The following is a 19,138-nucleotide window of genomic DNA, read 5'->3' as shown; positions in this document are numbered from 1 at the left end:
AATCAATGTATTCTTAAATAAAAATGTAAAAGTTTCAGGTGATCTTTTCATGCATCTACTTCTTACCTGTCCATATGAATTGCTATGCAGCATGTTATGAAAAAATGCCAAGAGGGATATGCTCACTTAATTTTATTAAGTCCTTCAGAAATGTCTCCTTTAAATGCTGTACCTTACTATACATCCATCAGCATGTCTTAAACCTTAGCTCATAATTTTATCTTACCAGCCCATTGCAGTAAATCTCTATTTATATTACCTCATTTAGATAGTTTCAAGTTTTATTTGGATGAAAATTTATCACTGAGATTGAAAAACCTTTTATCCTATTTCAGTGAAATATTTTTACTTGCTTATTTTTCTCCTGAAATTTCTTATTCATTTATTGTTGAATTTTAGAAATAAGCTCTCTTGTCTAAGAAATAGACTGTCTAATTCTTAGGCATAAAAATTGCAGACTTTTTAATGTATTTTTAAGGTTATTCTTCATTAAAGAAAAATTCTTAATTTTGATGTAATCCTATCGATCTATGTTTTTGCCTGTACATTTGTTCAGCTGGAATAATTTAAGTCAGATCCTCTCAGCATTTATTCCAATGAAAGTATGAAACTTATCTTTTAAAATATATATTTAACCTTTTAATATCACATATTAATGCATTTTGCAGTTCTTCAACAATCATTTGTGAGGTACTAAACCTTTCATGTATTACTGAATTAAACTGACTAATTCATTTTTCTATATTTGGACTGTGCACTTAGAGCAGATATCAAGCAGGAAACAACAGATAAATTCATTGATAGATATATGTAGATAATATGTAGATAATTTTGTTTGGCTGCATAACACAGGTACTACTGGTCTAATTAAATGATTTGACAATTGCTATCTCTTTCTTTAAATAGTCTTTACATGTTTGGGAAAATTTACCAATGAATCTTCAGAGCTTGACATATTCTTTGTAAAAACATTTTTATTATTTTAGATGTTTTAGGTAGATATGGAAATAGAGATCTAGTGGTGTAAAATTTAACAAGGCATTTGTTTTTATTTATCCATTTATGTCAGTCTACTTGTATAGAAGTTTTTGAAATTCTGCCATTAACTACATTAATATGATGCTACTACCTATATCTTTCTGATTTTTCTCTTATCAATATAAAATATTACTCTATTGCTGGTAGTTTTCTTCATCCTTTATATTGGCTTATAATATTCTTCTATTCACTCTTGCTCTGCATAGCACTTGTTTAGTATAGCTGTTTTCCATCAACATCATGATTTTGTATATCAATTGTTTACTTTATAAGTAAGACATAGCATTCTATTCAGTCTGTCTTTTATTCGAGTGTACTGACCAGACTTTTAATATGCACAGCATCTCAAAGTATGGTAGTGTTTAAATCTGTAATAGTGTCTTTGTGGCCTACTGTTCCACTCTCGCCTTTATTATTCTGTTTCCTTGTCCTGAATCATTTTGTTTGAATCAAGTATGCAGGCTAGGATTTTATTCATCTACTTTATTGGACTTTGGTGATATTTTTGATAAACTTTAGAGGTAAATGAATAAATTATGATTACTGGTAGCAATAATTATCTGAAATTAATTTCATGGGAGAGCATAACTTCCTCATTAAGTAAATAGCATCATGTCTTCGTCCCTATGCTGAGACAAAATAGTGAACACTTGCAAGTGGAAGAAGGAAAATTCATTTCATTTCACAGCTGTACAGGTTTCAGCCCATAGTCGGCTGGCGCCAAGGCACAATGACATAGCAGAGGGGCCCCGCAGAGGAGAGCTCATGGTGTGGCAAGTAAAAGGCACTGAGCACCAAAGAGCCTACCATTCCTCTTCCCTTTGTATTCCCTCTACACTATAGGCCTATTGATTGGAGCCACCCCCATCCAGGGAGGAGTTTCCATTATCCACACCCTGCATTTCAGTATCACACCCTTAATCCACATTCACACGTGCTAAATCTAGCCATTTCTGAGAAAAGCTCCACCTGAGGCTGTGTGAGGCTTTGGGAGGACATCTGGATACAGCACAAGCTATAACACCATGCATATCACTTTCCTTGGTGCCTTAGTGTTCATATTTAGCTGTATGCATATTTTATTAACACTATAAGCAGAATATATTTACTTTTTTAAGTATCCAGTTGACCACTGAAACATTTAACAGTTAACTGAAAGCAAATGTAAATATATTTACCCATATGTTGTTATTTTGTGGCAATCATTTCTTTCTCTAAATCCTAGGTACATTGGATGTCATTATCAGAGAAATAACATATTAGTAAAATAAAAGATCAAAACATATAATAACCACAAAAGATGCACATAAAATTTTTAAAAATCAACACACATTCGTGATAAAATGCCAAGCAAACTGGTACTAAATGTAACTCCTCTACACAATGAAGAGCACTTATGAAAATAAAAATTGTTGATAATAGCAATCTTAATGGTGAAAGATATACATTCTCATAAAATTAAGTAGGAGACATGTTTGTAACCAATTCAACACCATTCTAAAATTTCTAGTCACCATTATCAGGGAAATAAAAGGAAAAAAGTGTGCCAGGTAGATTGTAAATGAGGAACTAAAACAGGCCGTAGGAGGCAAAGTCATGTGATGCTGTATATACAAAAATCTTAATAATTCACATAAAATCTACTGAAAGTAAATAATTCAGCAAAGTCACAGGATGAGAGATCAACATGTAAATATAATTTTTATATATTAATAAAAAGTAGATGGTGATGAAATTAATTTATTGCCATATAATATCTTCTTTTATCTTACATTTAAAACATTCTTCTAAAGTTCAGAATCTGGTGAATACTTCTTGACATTTTGATATTATTTTTTCTTAATTTCTCTTAATCCCTTAGTTATTGTTTGTGTTGATGTATTTTTGTTATTAAATGATAAATGCCACTAATAAATAAATTCTCTCTTGTTTATGATAACCTGCATAATGTTAGAAATAGTATCAAATATTATTGTACTACTTCATGATTTTATTAAGGCAAGATATAGAAAACAAAGTGGGAACTGGTTAAATTTATCAGTTAGTACAGACCTCATATAAACTCCCATCATACTTTTCTTCTCATGAGGATGCATTGCCTTTGTTTTTTTATTTGTTCTGAATATTTTCAAAATTTATTAGCTAGAGTTCAAAAATGATATCACTTGTTATTTTATTGGGGGATGCACTAAATATTTGCAAAATGTTGAAGTACATTAATATTTTAACAATCTTGCTTTTTTCCCCTTCTGAAGACATAGCATGTTCTCTACCAATGCTCAAACTCTTACAAGAAAAGCTATAAAGTTTTTCAATTTTAAGGGAGAAGAATAAATCCAATAAAAAACTAAAAAATTCATCTACCACCATATAAATTTTCTCTAGAAGTAAATATTTGCCTATAGATTTTTTGTGAATATGACACATTGTGTAAAGGCCCGATCCAATTGTGCTACAAATTATAGTGAGGTATGTTTCTTGGTCTTCACAAAAGCTTACAAAATTCATAGATACCTGTGCTTTTTTATAGTATTATCCTCTGACCAATGGCATCAGCATAGCCTAGGAGTTTGCTGGAAATGTAGAACCCTAGGGACATCCCAGGCCTACTGAGTCAGAACCTACCTTATAACAAGATCCCCAGATGGTTTCTGTACACTTTAAAGCCTGGGAGGGATTGTTTATGCTACCTCTAACTTGTGGCCATAAAACGTATTCAAAGAAGAACAGATAATACAGTGGAAATAGTTGCACTTGATATTAGCCCAAGTTGGTAAATATCTAAAGTATGATGTTTGCATGTCACACAATTAAAGGGAAAATTTGCTTGAAACTATCATTAACCCTATTTACTTTGCCATGTTTCCTCTTCGCTGCAGTGTAAGTTTTTAAGATATAAGAAAGGTGTACTATAAACCATCAATTTTAATGTGCATCCAGATTCTGAAAATAAGGATGGTGCTTAAAATGTTTTTAATAAAAAGATAAATGAGTGATTTAATAAGTCGCTATAAAGATGTATTCAAATGAAAATAATTTATGAGGCCCCAACTTACCTTGCCAAGGAAATAGATTGTTATTGTAACACTGTACTGTGTAGGTATTACTGTATTTCCATAATATGTGTGAAAAGGAATATGTATATCCTTGTTATCTAAATATTAGCTGCATGAAAAGTCACCACAAATTTAGCAATATAAAAAACACAAATTCATAATCTCAGAACATCTCAGGGTCATTTCTGAGTGTATGATATGTGAGTCCTTAGTGCAGGTCTAATGAGGATCCAATCAGTACTACTCAAAACTGTGATTACATTCAAGGCCAGCAGCCTCCACTTGTATTATCACATATTGGCAGAGGTCCCTTGCTGTCGCCAGACTGCAGCACCCACTTTCATGTGGAGTGGCAGCTGTGACTTGTTCTAGGATCTTAGAGGCCAGTTGACACTCCCTGCCATGTGGTCCTTTCAACAGCATGGCAATTTGCTTCTTTAAGGCCAAAAAGAAAGCCTTTCTCTACTTTGTCTGATGGAGTCCTATATAATATAATGTAATCACCACTATGGCTCTGCCAAAACCTTGATCACGTAACGTTCCTAAGCAACAGTCATGGGTTTCACCCACGGTCACAGAGGTGGGTGTTCACAGCGCATGCTCATCAGAGTTAGCTGGAGAGCAATTTTCAGTTCTGCCAACCACCAGGCTCCTCACTAAGGAGTACTTTTTTTTGTTCATATATGATGGAATATCAGAAATTCTTTGCCCTTCTCAGAACTCACTCACAGCCATAAAAATTCCATTTTTTAAGGTTTTCATAAGTGATAGATTTTGAATTACAAAAGCAAAATCTATTGTATTTGCATAGTCTAATTTTTACTACAAATATTAGCACAAATAAACATCCCGTGAGTAGACATTCCAATGTTCATAAATGAAGATTTTATTATGTGTTTCTAGTCATCACATACTTTGAATCTACTAGAATTATTTCTCTTAAATTTACCTTCTCTGAGCTGAATGAAGTCCAAGGTACTAGTAATATGGTATGATACTTATTGCTAAATACAAGAATTGGTCTATTTAGTTGAAGTTTTCAGAAGGAGGCTCTCAAAAACATAAAATAACAAGTAGTCCATAATTAAGAAAGAGTCATTTTATACCATAAAAATTCAAGTTTAAATAAGAAATTTACATGCTTAATCAAGGCTAAATTGTTTTCAAAAATAACTCCTTAATAGTTTACCACATAGGTTACAAGGACAATAATAATAATAATAATTAGAAATAATTTAAGAAAAAATTTTTCTTGCCTATACTTTAAAAGTGAAAGGAAGGAAGAAACTTAAAAAGATTATATGTACCTTTGCTTTGAGTATTATCTTTAAAACATGTAATACAATGCTAAAGTTATGATATAGGTCTAGGAACATTAAAAAAAACAGTAAAACAGAATTATACATGACTAGTACAATAAATATTATAAGAAATACATTTGAAACAAGTACAAGTACAAAGTATATATTATGAGAAATAGATTTGAGATATATACCAGTATAAGGTAGATCACTGTAAAAATCAATATGTAATCGATATGCTTTGATTTTTTTTATTTTATCAGTTTTATCTTGATTTTTGCAAACAATGTTCTAGGAGTACTACATATAAATAATATTCTTACCAACCTACATGGACTTGGACTGAATTTTGTCTCTGTGCTAATCTTACAATCTAACTTGAATCACTTCATTTTTTTGTGTTAAATTTTTAAAAAGCAAATAATAATCTTAATTTTTATTAATATGACTTCAAAGACAAAATTCTTCATTAGAAACATTCTACTTTTCAAACAAACATTCTTGGTAATTTTGATGTTAATTATTAAATATGTTATCCATCCATTTAACACTGTTCATTCCCACTGTGTTCAATTTTAGTACTTAAACACCTACTGTGTGTCACAAGATAATGATGTAAGTAAATACTTTAAAGATCCTGGTGCAGTGTTAAGATCTCATTATAGACTTTATAATTCAATAAAAATCTTCTCTGTTCTTGTTTATACCACAATTTTCATGAAAGTGATGTGGAAATATTAAAATGAGGAATTGCTGGTGAATTTACAGTTTTTCGGATTCTCTGCAAAGTAATTCAACATAATATGACTTGATTTCAACGATATATGTAAGAATTTGGAATTTACATGACTTTTTTCCATATGAGAAACAGAATTGATTTTAATAACTTCAAATTTAATGTAATGTACCACTCACATTATGTATTAATGCCCCTAAAGCATATCCCAGTGTTAAATTCAACATCACATTCATCAACTCATGATTACTCTGAGGTAATATCAGTGATGCCCTCCCAGCAGTTATTCCTGATGGAAATGTCTAGACTTCTGTCTGTCAGACAGAAAGGACTGAAAATTCACAAATGTGTTTAAGATAGCATTATCTATTGCACAGCTACATTTTCCCTCTTTGTTCAGAAATGGCCCAAGGACTCTTTGAATCTCACTTCCAGGGTGTATACATATTGATCAAACACTCTTCTCACTTTGTTGGTACCCTCTCAGACTTGTAAAATGGGATGAATGGTGATAGGATGAACAAAACGTGGATAACAAAAACAAGGTGGTCATGAGCAATGAGCAGTATTTTCTGGGGGAGAAAACAGTTGGGGACACAGTATTTTCATTACAGGACTTTCAGGCTGGCCGTGCTTCAGATACTGCGCAGGTTAGATGGCTGAGCTTTGTAAAAAGGCAGCATCCAAGGTGGTGGCTGAAAGAGTCTCTAAGCAATACTAAATACACAAATCCAAACTCACTCAAACAGATGTAGTATCAGTGCTCTGTGGCAAAAGCATTACACTTGACTTTTTTGACAAAAGAGCAATGTCCTTCAAGAGCAAATGTTAAGAATCATTGTGTAAGTTATGAACAAATTTAAAGATCTTTGCATTCAGTGATACTGATGGATACTAAAGGAAGGGAGGGAGACTTTGGAAAGGTACATATGACATATTTTCTCTTTCCTGTGATGTGGTAAAAATAGCTAGAAATCCTAACAAAACTGGCTCCAACAAGAGACTTGAAAACTTTCAAATGTGCCTGTCTGTACCCAAGAAAAGAATATTTGGATTTATGTAACTGAAATAACATTTAAATGTTTCCACTTTGGAACTAGCCTCTCCACTATTCTACATTAAACACAAATTTAGAGGACACAGTACATATAGCATATATATATATATATATATATGGGCTTTTTGTTAGGGTACAAGCTTTTCGTTAAAGGTAGATTGAAGTTTTCAGGTAGTGCACTCTAAGCATATTGTTCAGGACTTCTGAACCAATATTTTAAGCAGCTTCAGAAGTGGAAAATAATCATAGCCCCCTAGTATAGATTTTGTTTTTAATCACATCTTTTCGTTTCATTTTGCATAGATACTCTTTTTCAGTGGAAAAGCTAGCATGCATGAAGATCCACTACAATTCTACATTATAATCACATAAAATTTTCAGTATCATTTAAATTACTAAACTACCTAAACACCTAAATTCTGAAGGAAGTTACAACACCAAGAAAAATAGTAATTTTATATTGTGGCTCACCAATGCAAATCAGTCCTTATAACACGTTCTGAATCGTCACTGTCTCCCCAGTGTTAGTGTCCACCAAATGCCCCTGATGTTTACATCCATAAACTATCACTGTGATTTCCCATATTTAGTTCATGATAAAAGTAAGTCTTAATAAAGAAGTTTTTCAAAATTACATACAATTAAAATGTATTAAATCTGTAATTTAAACTAAGCTCTATTTGACAAGAAAGCCTCTTACTTTTCCACTTTTGGTCAAATGAAAATAATTGACCTTAGAAGTAATACAATTACACAAAAAGAAATGTGATAATAATTGTTAGAGAACAAACTTACAATACCATCTAAATATGATACGACTGTAAAAGAACAGCACTGCATTTATGGTCAATTATCAGTAAATATTATACATTTGGAGTCTATGTTTATTATGGTTTAGGAATGGATTATTCTGCCTAAATTTCTTGTGTTTGGAGGGTTATTGGCTCTTACAGGCCCTCTATGTACTAGGGGACTGGTCTGCTGAAGGGCTCATTGGTAGATCTACTGTTAAGAGGTAGGGCTTGGTTGGAGGAGGCTGCTCGCTGGAGGAATGACCTGCAAAGGTGCATCTCCATCACCACTATGCCTGTCTCACTCTGCTGCCTGATCATGATGTGAGCAGCTCTCCACTACCCAGGCCCTTGCACCATAATTTTCTTGCCTTAGAGCTGGCCTACTAGCAACTGAGGCTTTTAAATATCATGATCTCAAATAAACCTGTACTCCTTTAAAATGTGTATATTGGATATTGTGTCTCAGTTATAAGGATATTGATTAAGACACTATTGTACACAACACTCTATGAGGAGCCCAAACAGTAAGACATGGTATCTAATTCTCATTAAAATAATTACCATCAAACAATTCAATGGTAACTTTTATAATACTTGTACAGCAAAGGGAAAATAATCTTTACTCAGTGTTCTACAATAAAACAAATTGAAGGTATAGTCAAAGCCTGTTTCTACAAATGGATAAAATATCTCCTTTATGTTTGTCTAGTTGTCTTTATTAACATACTTTTATGGTTTATATCTAGATGAACCCCCTCCAAAGCCTCATGTATTCACAGATGAGGCTTTGGGGAGGTGACTTACTCACAAAATTTATGATGAATGGTAATGAATCATTAAGACATTTTGTGTTTCTGTATATCCACAATCTTGAAATATAATGTGACTTTATAATTCTTCCCATTAAATACAGATTATTTTCTACTCTTTAAATATGGCTATCATTGCAAACCTGGTTTGGCCAATGGGAATGCAGCACAGCAGAACAGTCTTAAAAATCACTCATACACTGGGCTTGACATCTAGTACTTGTGGACTTTGATACGAGGTGGACAAGAGCAGACAAGTGAGCTACACAGTGATGCACTGTGAAACCTTACCAATCTCAGCCATCCCAAAGCAAGACATCATAAGCCAGCCAGGCCACTGTCACCCTCTAGCTAACAGCAGATGTGGGACGGATGAGTCCAGACAGGTAAAACCACATATGTGAAACCAATCTAAATTGCTGACCTACAAAAACAAGAGTGAAACAAATTGCTGTTATAACCTTAATTTTTTTTTACTAGATAATTATTCTAGGATAGATAATAAGTCCAGAATAAAAAAGATAGGAAAAAATACAGAGCTCCCTCTGAATGTAGCTACTGACTGTGGCAGCGAAGTAAGAAAAAAATAAGTTGCTGATATTCAATCCGGATGACTGACCTTGCTAGATACAGAAAGTTCATAGATCTTGCAGGAAAAATTCTACTGTCCTCATAAAATGAGACACTGGGTCTTAAGAGAATATAGTAGTGAATGAGATCAATAAAAGAAATAAAAATTTGAAATGTATTTTTTGTAAAAGGAAAAGAAAGGTGACAAAAGACTGAAAATGCTTAATATTCTACTGAATTTGTGTATCGAAAATGTTGGAGAATTTGTTATAGATTAATCAAGTTATTCATTGGAAGTTACTGCATTTTTGAAGTAGTGAAGAGACTTAAAGACCCACAGTATATAGATTGCAGAATGTATACATTTTTATTTCAACAAATATTATACTACCAAACAATTGGATTCAATCAATATCTGAACACAGATTTGACTTAGACAGAAAACTATAAAATGATTTCATAAACCAAAAACTAAGCTCTTCTCAATTTTTCCATGAGTACAGTTATCAAGTCAATGACAGGCAAATAAAGAGTATTTATGAATTTATTTATTTTGAGGGACACTATTAGTTGAGACTCATTTTAAGTGGTTTCTGAACTCATAATAGCCCCATAGCTATATATAATGTATAATATTCCCAATAACACAGAATGATGCACTTCATAACAAACTCAAACACTCCCATATCATATACTAACAGATATTTTTAATTAGATTTTTTTGATAAATTAGATATTTGACATTCAAGCACATATGATTGCCGAATAAAATAATTCAACTTACAAGGGCAGTGGGTAGAACGATGCTTCCTAGAGGCTAGGATTTGGGAGGAATTGAGAGACCAGTGCTCAAATGTTATAAAGTTGAAGTTAGTCTGGAGGAATGAATAAGTATTTAATATGTCATAACAATTCCATATGTGTATATGTATATATCAACGTAATTGTGTACCTTATAATATGGTCATAACTTGCTAAAAATTATTTATTATTTCTTTTCTTCTCTTTTCTTTTTTGGGAGTATTGAAATTGAATCCAGGGCCTTCACCAGACTACATCCTCAGCCCCATTCATTCACTTATTTATTTGCGTATTTATGTATGTATGTATTTATGTATATATGTATGTATGTATGTATTTATTTATTCAGAGTCAAGATCTTGCTATGTCAGTAATTTGCACTAATTTGAACTCAGTTTTCAATAAAAAGAGAAAGTTTGCATAGCATATACATACTTGTAACTCATAAAGTAATTTTGCAAGTAATTCCAGAAACAAGCTTTAGTGTACTTTAAGCAGTAACACCATACTTATAATAATCATAAAGCCTCTAAGTAGGTACAATTACAGAAAACCAAAATTACATAATTTTCTTTGTTTTTTATAGTGTTAGGGTAACATCTGTGGTAGTTGATAAATAAGTAATCTACACTTATCATTTACTGAATCTTTATACTGTCTCAAATATTTGCTAAGTGTTTAGAATATGCTGTGCAATTTTATCTTTACAGTTTATTTTGTAATAGGAATCTTTATTGCTGTTTTTCAAGCATAATATTTTTTCAAGAGAGTTATTTTCCATATTTTTATCTATCAATTTTTCTGCCAAAAATGCTTCTCTTCTACATACACTTATGATTTGCTCCCTCATTTCCTTCAGGGCCTGGCTCCAATATGACTTTCTCAGAGATCATTTTCTGATTGCTCCAACTATAACAATAATCTCATTGCTCTTCATACCATTTTATTTCTATTGCAATTTCTTCCATGTTATTTCTTGAGGTACTCAATGTTAAAATGATATAAAGTACATGAGGTTTGAAGATATTTCTGAATTATTCCATTTCCTCAGCAGTTAAATCAGTGACCAGTAAACAGGTACTGCTCAATATATTTAATCAAATCATTCTATAAGATAATTTAGTGAAAAAGCAATGATTTAGATACAGGAATTCAGTTTTTTAATATTTTATTTCACTCTCCTATTGTTGAAATTATTTAATTGTCCATCTGCAGTCAATCTTTTACCAAAGTACTACCATTTCTACTGATATTGTCTATTTTTCTCTATTATAATGTATTTATTGGGTGTTATCCTCATTAATAAAATCTCTCTGAATATTGCAACTGTTATAGTTGATACATTGTGTCAACTGGAGGTGTCCAGAGGCTTGGCTAAGTGACTCAGCAGTTCTGCATCTTGGGGTGAAAAGGCCACACTCTTACCCTTCTGGGACGTTGTTCATTGTGTCAATTTGAGAAGTTTAGAAGGTTAACTAAGTTACTCAACAGGGAGCCAGGGTGCTTAGTCTGTATTCGTCCTGAGCCTGTGCAAGCGGAGGGCATGGAACTTACGTGAGTGCTACACGTCTCCTGGGTGGGGGCAGCCTGCTTACAACAGAAGAGAGGGAAGGATGCTTGCTCTTCTCTGCCACTCCTCCCTTTTGCTCTTGTTGCTTTGCTGTTCCTCTGCCATCAACTGTTGCCCTCTGCCGTGTACCACTCTTCCTTGGAGCCAGCCAAGTATGGACTGAAACCTCCACAGACTGTAAGCCAAATAAATTTTTCCTTCCTTCGTTTTGGGCATTGGGTATTTTGCACCAGCAATGAATGAGAGAAAAGTAACCAAGACAGAATCATCTTTATTTCTTATGGATTTGCATTGCAATTTCCATTATGTTCCTGACATCATCATTTGGAATTTTTTTTACCTTTATCCATTTTGTTGCTATAAAAATTCACTGAAATTGTATAACTAATAAAGAAAAGTTTATTTTGGGTAAAGATTAAGTGGAAGCCTTTGCTATATCGCAACATGAAAGCTTGGCACATTGGAAATGAATGCATGATAGCATATTCTATAGGGAAGGATCAGGAGATACTAGCCATGGATCAGATTCACTATTTTAGAACAACTTACTCTAGTGGGAACTAAGGGAATCTCTGAGAACTACTTTATTATCTTTCAAGAGTGGTCCTCCAAGGAGCTCTTTGATGCCCTACTACCTCAACATCATTGTACTGGAGACAGAAATTCCATAACATGAATCTTTGCACTGTACACTAAAACCATGGCCAAACCATAACACTATCTCTTGATAATTATCATGAGTGGTAACCATTACCATTGTGCACACAGAGCCTAACTCAAAGCAGCATATGCTGTCAGACACTCTTCAAACTTTTTCAGTTATCCATTCATTAATCTGATTTCCTTCAAAGTAAAATATTTTCTTCAAAACTCATCAACATCCGGAAAAGAATCCTATGAATCTCATTCAAAACAGATGCAGTGAAAGGTTAAGAAGGCTTCCACCTAGATTTCAGAAGGCCTGTGAGGTCAGGCAGTGAGCTACTGAGAAGGCAGTGTGTGAAGCTGCAAGTGTGAAGTGAACTTTTCCACAGATTGCTTTGGATGTTCCACAAGGAACTACAGGACTTAATGTTTACCCTGTTGGATTTTGGACTTGCTTTGGTCTCAATGCTTTGTATCCTCCTGTTTGTGCCTTTTGGAATGGTAATGTTTATCTTGTGCCATTGAATGTTGGAGGTGTTTAATTTCTCTTTTGTACAGGGGCTTGCAATGAAGAGTCTGCCTTACATTTCAGAGGAGACTTGGTAAGTGGACTTTTTAGCAATGCTGCAACTGTTAGGACTTTGGCAACTCTTAGAGATGGACTAAAATGTCTTTACATAAAGGTATGTAAATGAGTCTTTGGGGGACCAGGGACAAAATGTTATGGTTTGTGTCTGGATGTCCCTCCAAAGCCTCATGCAATCAAGGGGAGGGCTTCTAGAGTTCATGATTGATTCATGGTCCAATATTTGGATCATGGGTGTGAGCACTACACCTGCCTTGGGGTGGGTAGTTTGCATACTGTGTAAGGGAGGGAAAGAGGCTGCTTGCTGCTGATCTTCCCTTCTGTTCTTGTTGCTTTTGCTGTCTTCAACTACCATGAACAGTTGCCCTCTGCCTTGTGCCACTCTGCCTTGGAGCCAGCTGATTATGGACTGAAACCTCCACAAATGGTGACCTAAATAAATTCCTTCTTTAATTTTGGGTATCAGGTATTTTGTCTCAACAATGAGAGAAAAGTAACCATGTCACCATAATATGGATCTCATCTTATCCCCTTTCCTATGATCATCCTCCAGATGTGGACTACAAGGTCATGGCCACTTTCACTGAGTTCTATATCACCTTGCTGGGTTTTGTCAGCTTTAACCTCTACCAGTAGCTCAGTTTCCCCTACCTGCCCAAGCTCCAGCATCAGAACCAAGGAGTGATGAAGGCAAAGGAGGATGCCTACACACGGGACTCCAAGATCTCTGTTGAGAAACTGGCAGCCCTCAATGCCACCCTGGCCCTGTGGTGGTTGCTGCTGTGGAGGAAGCTGAGGCCAGTCAGTGTCCTGCTGATGGGGAGATGGTGATGCAGGAAGAGACACAAGAAAAGCACAAGAAGCTATTTGAGAGGCTGAAGTTCTTCCTGAACTGCAAGGTGCCTCAAGAGGCCCTGGCCTTTACGATCAGAGCTTTTGGGGAGGAGACATGTTCTGGGACAGTTCTTTGTGCACTGGGGTCACCTCTGATGTCACAGACTCCTGCATCTTGCACAAGATTGTCACCCGGTCTGAACAGTAAACGCCGTTCATTAGCTGGTACTAACCGCAGCCCGAGTGCATGTATGACTGTGTCAATCCCTGGCTTCCCCTCCCACTGGCAGAGTACTTCCCTGGGGGTGCAGCTGGTCCCACACCTCTTGCCCATTGTGTCTGATAAGTAAGGGGATTACATTCCACCCAAGAAGCTGAAGCTGCCGGCTCTTCAGGAGGAGAGGACTCAGGAAACTTGAAAGAGTTATAAGAGGAGGAAGAAGATAATGAAGGTGATGGTGTTGAAGAGGAGGAGGAGGAGGAAGAGGAGGAGGAGGAGGAGGAGGAAGCAGTCCATCTGACAGCTCTGGTGGAGCACAGGTTGAAGGAAAAGAAGCCCAGACAAGTACTGTGAAGCTGGACAACAAGCAGCAGCTGGCCCAGGAGAAAGAAAGGCAGGCCAAGCCCTTGGCCATCATGATGATGAAGCAGGAGAAGCAAGTTTACGAAAAAGATCATCTTGGGGAAGAAGTGCAAAATCTAGAGGCCAACAAATTGGCACAGAAGTGGGAAGTTCATGGTGAGGTCTGAGAAGAAGGCAAATGAGGCAAGCCCTGTGTGAGTGCTTGAGGCTTTCCCAGCAGCTGGACAGGCAGAGACAGGCCAGCAGACCTAAGCTTGGTGGCAGACCATTCACTTCTGTTCTCCTTCCCCTTCCCCACCCCCTCAGCCAGCCCTGGCACCAGCCTACTCTCTGGTTGGGTGAGTGGGCTGACCCGACTCCCATGGACATAGTTCCCCACTGGTGGCTGAGCAGAGAAGAGGCCTTCTGCATCCTCAGGACTCAGTGATGTGGGGAACCGGTGCCTGACAGACTCCTCACTTGCTGCCTCTGTTTACCCTGACTTTTCGTAGCCCCACCCACATGACTGGGCCTGTGATGGTCAGGGTATGGAGTGAGGGTGGGAAAGCTCTTGTTATTAAGTGGCTGCATGTTTGCAGCCAAAGCTACAATATTAGACACACATATTTGCTTGCTAGTCTGAGATACTGAATGTCTAATAAACAAATTAATCTAAATGCATTCAAAAAGAATTCTGTCATATCGTAATCTACTTTTCCCTTACTGCTTCACAATAAATGGCATCATCATCTGCCTAGTGTTTTAAGCTAAAAACTAGTAATACATCCTAATTCCATTATGTAATTAACAAATTAATCTATTAAAAATATTTATGTCCTTTCTTCTGGATATATCCCAGTGTCTTCCCATTTCTTGTAGTACAAATCCAGCACTTTCTAATATGTATGCAATGTGTCCTCTATACCACATCCACGATGTCAGCATCCATGCATGCAAACAACTGCACATTAAAAATACAAAAAACAGTGCATTTGTTCTGAACATTTGGAGACATTTTCTGTTGTTATTCCCTAAAGAACAGAAGCCAAACTCCAATGAAAGTCACATTGGAAAAAAAAAAGTTGCCAATGTAACATCTTAAAAACACCATAAGGAAAAAGGAAAAAAAAAAGTTAAAAAAAAAAATTTCCTCTCAAGATTATCTGTTCCATCTGTAATTGCCCTCTAGTTGATGCTGATAAAAATGGGGATATTCTTGTCTACTCCTGTTGTTCATAAAAGATCTGTGTACACGTGAAAGGCCAACCAGGCCTACCTACATAAATAGGTTTCTTTCAAAAGATATGAACATATATTTTAGGAGATACAGTTTTAAAAATAGATTGGTATTCTTCAACAAGAGAAAATACTTTAAGCCTACAATAAAATTGTACATTTTATTTGGAAAACACTTATCATTGCAGCCACATGTCACCATTCAAAGGGATTTAAAATAAAATCTATTCCAACCATGGGACAATTCAAAAATATAGATCTCAAAACTATCAGATGGTAAGATAGTAGATCAAGTTGCCAAAGGAATCATCTAAAGGATATTGTGCTTCTAATGCTGAGTAGAACAAGGGAAAATATTAGGAAGGGAAGTTTAATATAGTTAAATATGAAAACAACATTATGGAAAGATCAATCAAAAATTTATTTTAGGGAAATGTGAAAAAATTCGCCAAACATGCGTAGTGTTCAATTTTCAAAATATAGAGGAGGCAAAAATATATTAATGCTAATTAGTAGTTTTCTTTTATGAAGAAGCCAATCAAATATGCATGCAATAAACAAGATTAATAGAAACAAAGTAAAAATAATCCAAACAAAGTCTATCTCTCTGAATCAAGAGTCAAAGACAAATTTAGAAGAAGGGAATATTTTCAGTGAAATATCGCAATGTAGATCTAAAAGCTGACCAGATGCAGAGGTGCACACCTATAGTTGCAGCTTTTCAGGTTGATTTTACATTACTGCTGTATGAGTCAACATTGGTAGAACATATGAAAACTTGAACAGAGATTTGTCAAAACAGTTTAAGACTTCTAAGCCAAATTGGATTCACTTTAATGTGGTGGAAAACTGTAAAAAATTTAATAAAACACACTTGATCAACATAAAATCTCAGTTCAAAATTTAAGGAAATTGTTTAATGTATTTAGTGGTAGGTACTACAAATTAGAACTTTAAACCACAATTGTATCTTACTTAAATTTAAAACAACTAATAAAAATTATTCTATACTTCTTCAACATTAAATAACAATAAGAAAAACTTCTAGTAGCAAGCATTGTTAATTTTCTACCATTTTGTTTGTAACTCCGTATTGTCTGTACTGTTCTTTTGCTATTTTATAATAGGTGGTCTGTCTGTTAATGTTATCCTCCTTTTATTTTGAAAATTTAAAAAATCTATTTTAACATAATAACAATAATGAGCTGTACATTCTCCTCAAAAATGATGAATACAATGTATCAAGAGATTAAAAGGGAACTTAAAATCTTAAAAGAAAAAAGTCAATGTAGGGGGGGCTGGGGATTTAGCTCAGCGGCAAAAGCACCTGCCTGGCAAGCGCAAGGTCGTGAGTTCGGTTCCCGGTACCAGAGAAAAACAAAACAAAACAAACAAACAAACAAAAAAAATCAATGTAGGTTAGTCAAACTACATATTCCTAATAAAATACACCAAAATATGTCCTTGTGTGATATTCCTAACATTTACTCTGTTATTCAGTTTTTTCATCGATAATTTTTCTCATACCCTCTTAATATTGTATGAAGTTTTACATCCTGTTTAGGAATTACAACTTCCTATTTGTGTAACATTTTATATAACTTACATTACCAACAATTTTAACAGAACTTCATTTTTAATACTTACCTTTTTCACTGTTGGTGATTGTAACATTCTTGATTTATACCTGGGAAATATATTACTGGAATTAAATAAACATGTAGTAGGCACTTAATGTTAGTTAGTAGATGTTACAGTCATCATCATCCAATACAAAATCCAATTTGACCCAAGGAATTCCCACTAAAAGGAGAAACTGTCTGTGTCCTGGGTATAAGTGTACATTTTCTAGGCAGTCGGATCTACATTTATACCTCTTTGGAGAAGCCATTCTAGTTTCACAGAACTGATGCAAATTTAATGTATAATTGTAGTGGACACATAAACCCACATATCAAGTCTATCATTAGGGGCTGGGGATTTAGCTCAGCGGCAAAAGCACCTGCCTGGCAAGCACAAGGTCGTGAGTTCGGTTTCCAGTGCCGGAAAAAAACCAAAAAATAAAAAACAAGTCTATCATTAATGTGACGGTAAAATCTAAGAAGTTTACCAAATTACTGAAATTGGAAGAAATGGGGGATGGAGTAGTAGGTAATGTTTTGAATTTGGAAGTTGAAACATTGCTTAATGCTCTAAGTATGAGTAAGAAAGTCACAACATGAAATTAATATGACAGGAGTTAGAAAACTAACACTGTGGGATTTAAATTTTTCTTAATAATCAGTCTATAACCTGGGCATGGTGGTGCATGCCTGTAGTCCTAGAACTTGAGAGGCTAAGGTAGAATTGCTGTAAGTTTGAGGTCAGACTGGGTACATAATGAGTTCAAGGCCTGCCTGGACTATATAGTGAGACCCTGTCACAATAATAATAATAATAAAGTCTAGATACAAAGCAACAGAATTAAAGAAAGGGGAATTTTAATTTGTGAAATATTGTCAGTATAATTTTAAGTACGAAGACATAATGAGACTGTTGAGGAAAAAAGACAAGTATATAAATTATCATGCATTACTATCAACTTGAAAGTAAACTGTTTATATGAGCTTTTTCCTTCCCAAGAAGTTAATTGCTCTGGCAAAGACTGGGTAGTCTCACAATCTGGCATATTCTTAACTATTTGAGAATTAAATCAGAGTATAAAGTGTTGGCATGCCTAAAAGTATTTGGAAATAGCATCATTGCCTGAAAATCTGGCTAGTCACAGGTTACTGAAAGCCATGTAATAGCTGGGAAATATGGCCTCCTCCTGTACATTAGAAATTAAATCAGAACATAACAACTTGGAATATCCAAAATGATCTTGGAAAGTTCCCATAGTGGAGTGATTTGGAACAACTTTAAAAGATCTGGAATGGCAGCACTGTCCAAAGTTTGATACTTTACCAAAACCTCAAATTTCAAAATATGTTCTATGATGACATTTATAAATGCCCTTGTCATTTTAATTTTAAATTTTACATAATTTTATATTTTATGGGATCTATGAAGATTATAATTGCTTAGTTTATTCATCCATCCATCTAAGATATTTTCAGAGTAAAAGGGGCACTATAGTCTTTGGAAAACAGGCAAAAATGGACTTATAGGCAAGTCTGTTTACACGGTGAACTGAGTTGAATATATAGACATGATATTAGGACAGGGTAGCAAATGACATATCTAATTCTGTGTGAGAGTAGCTAACTTAAACACAGAGAAATAGAGGAGAACGTATTGACTTACACCTCTAGCCATTCCACATGCCCCTCAATAAGACGTTATGTACATGGGGACACTGCTGATCTGAAGCATAAGTTGACATGTTGGGACCCAGGCTTTACAATTATTTCTAAGACTATATATACTCTCATGTCTGGAAGCTTATCATGCTGCTTAATGCTTCTATACACTGATTTGGATTCAGGTGCTTAATACCCACAAGTTGAGAAGAAATGGACATATATTCCTTATCCAGTCATTTGATTTTGTGGGAGGGGAGGT

The 19,138-nt window shown here is 34.8% G+C and overlaps 1 pseudogene; it reads left to right on the top strand.

Moving 5' to 3' along the window:
* The first annotated feature begins 9,063 nt into the window (after window positions 1-9,063).
* Window positions 9,064-14,578, top strand: LOC102022352 (annotated as a pseudogene).
* Window positions 14,579-19,138: the final 4,560 nt, after the last annotated feature.

This window comes from Chinchilla lanigera, unplaced genomic scaffold (genome assembly GCF_000276665.1).
Source record: "Chinchilla lanigera isolate Chin_1 unplaced genomic scaffold, ChiLan1.0 scaffold00003, whole genome shotgun sequence".
NCBI classification, from domain to species: domain Eukaryota; kingdom Metazoa; phylum Chordata; class Mammalia; order Rodentia; family Chinchillidae; genus Chinchilla; species Chinchilla lanigera.
Note: the sequence above shows the minus strand (reverse complement) of the source record. Positions and strands in the feature narration are given on the sequence as shown.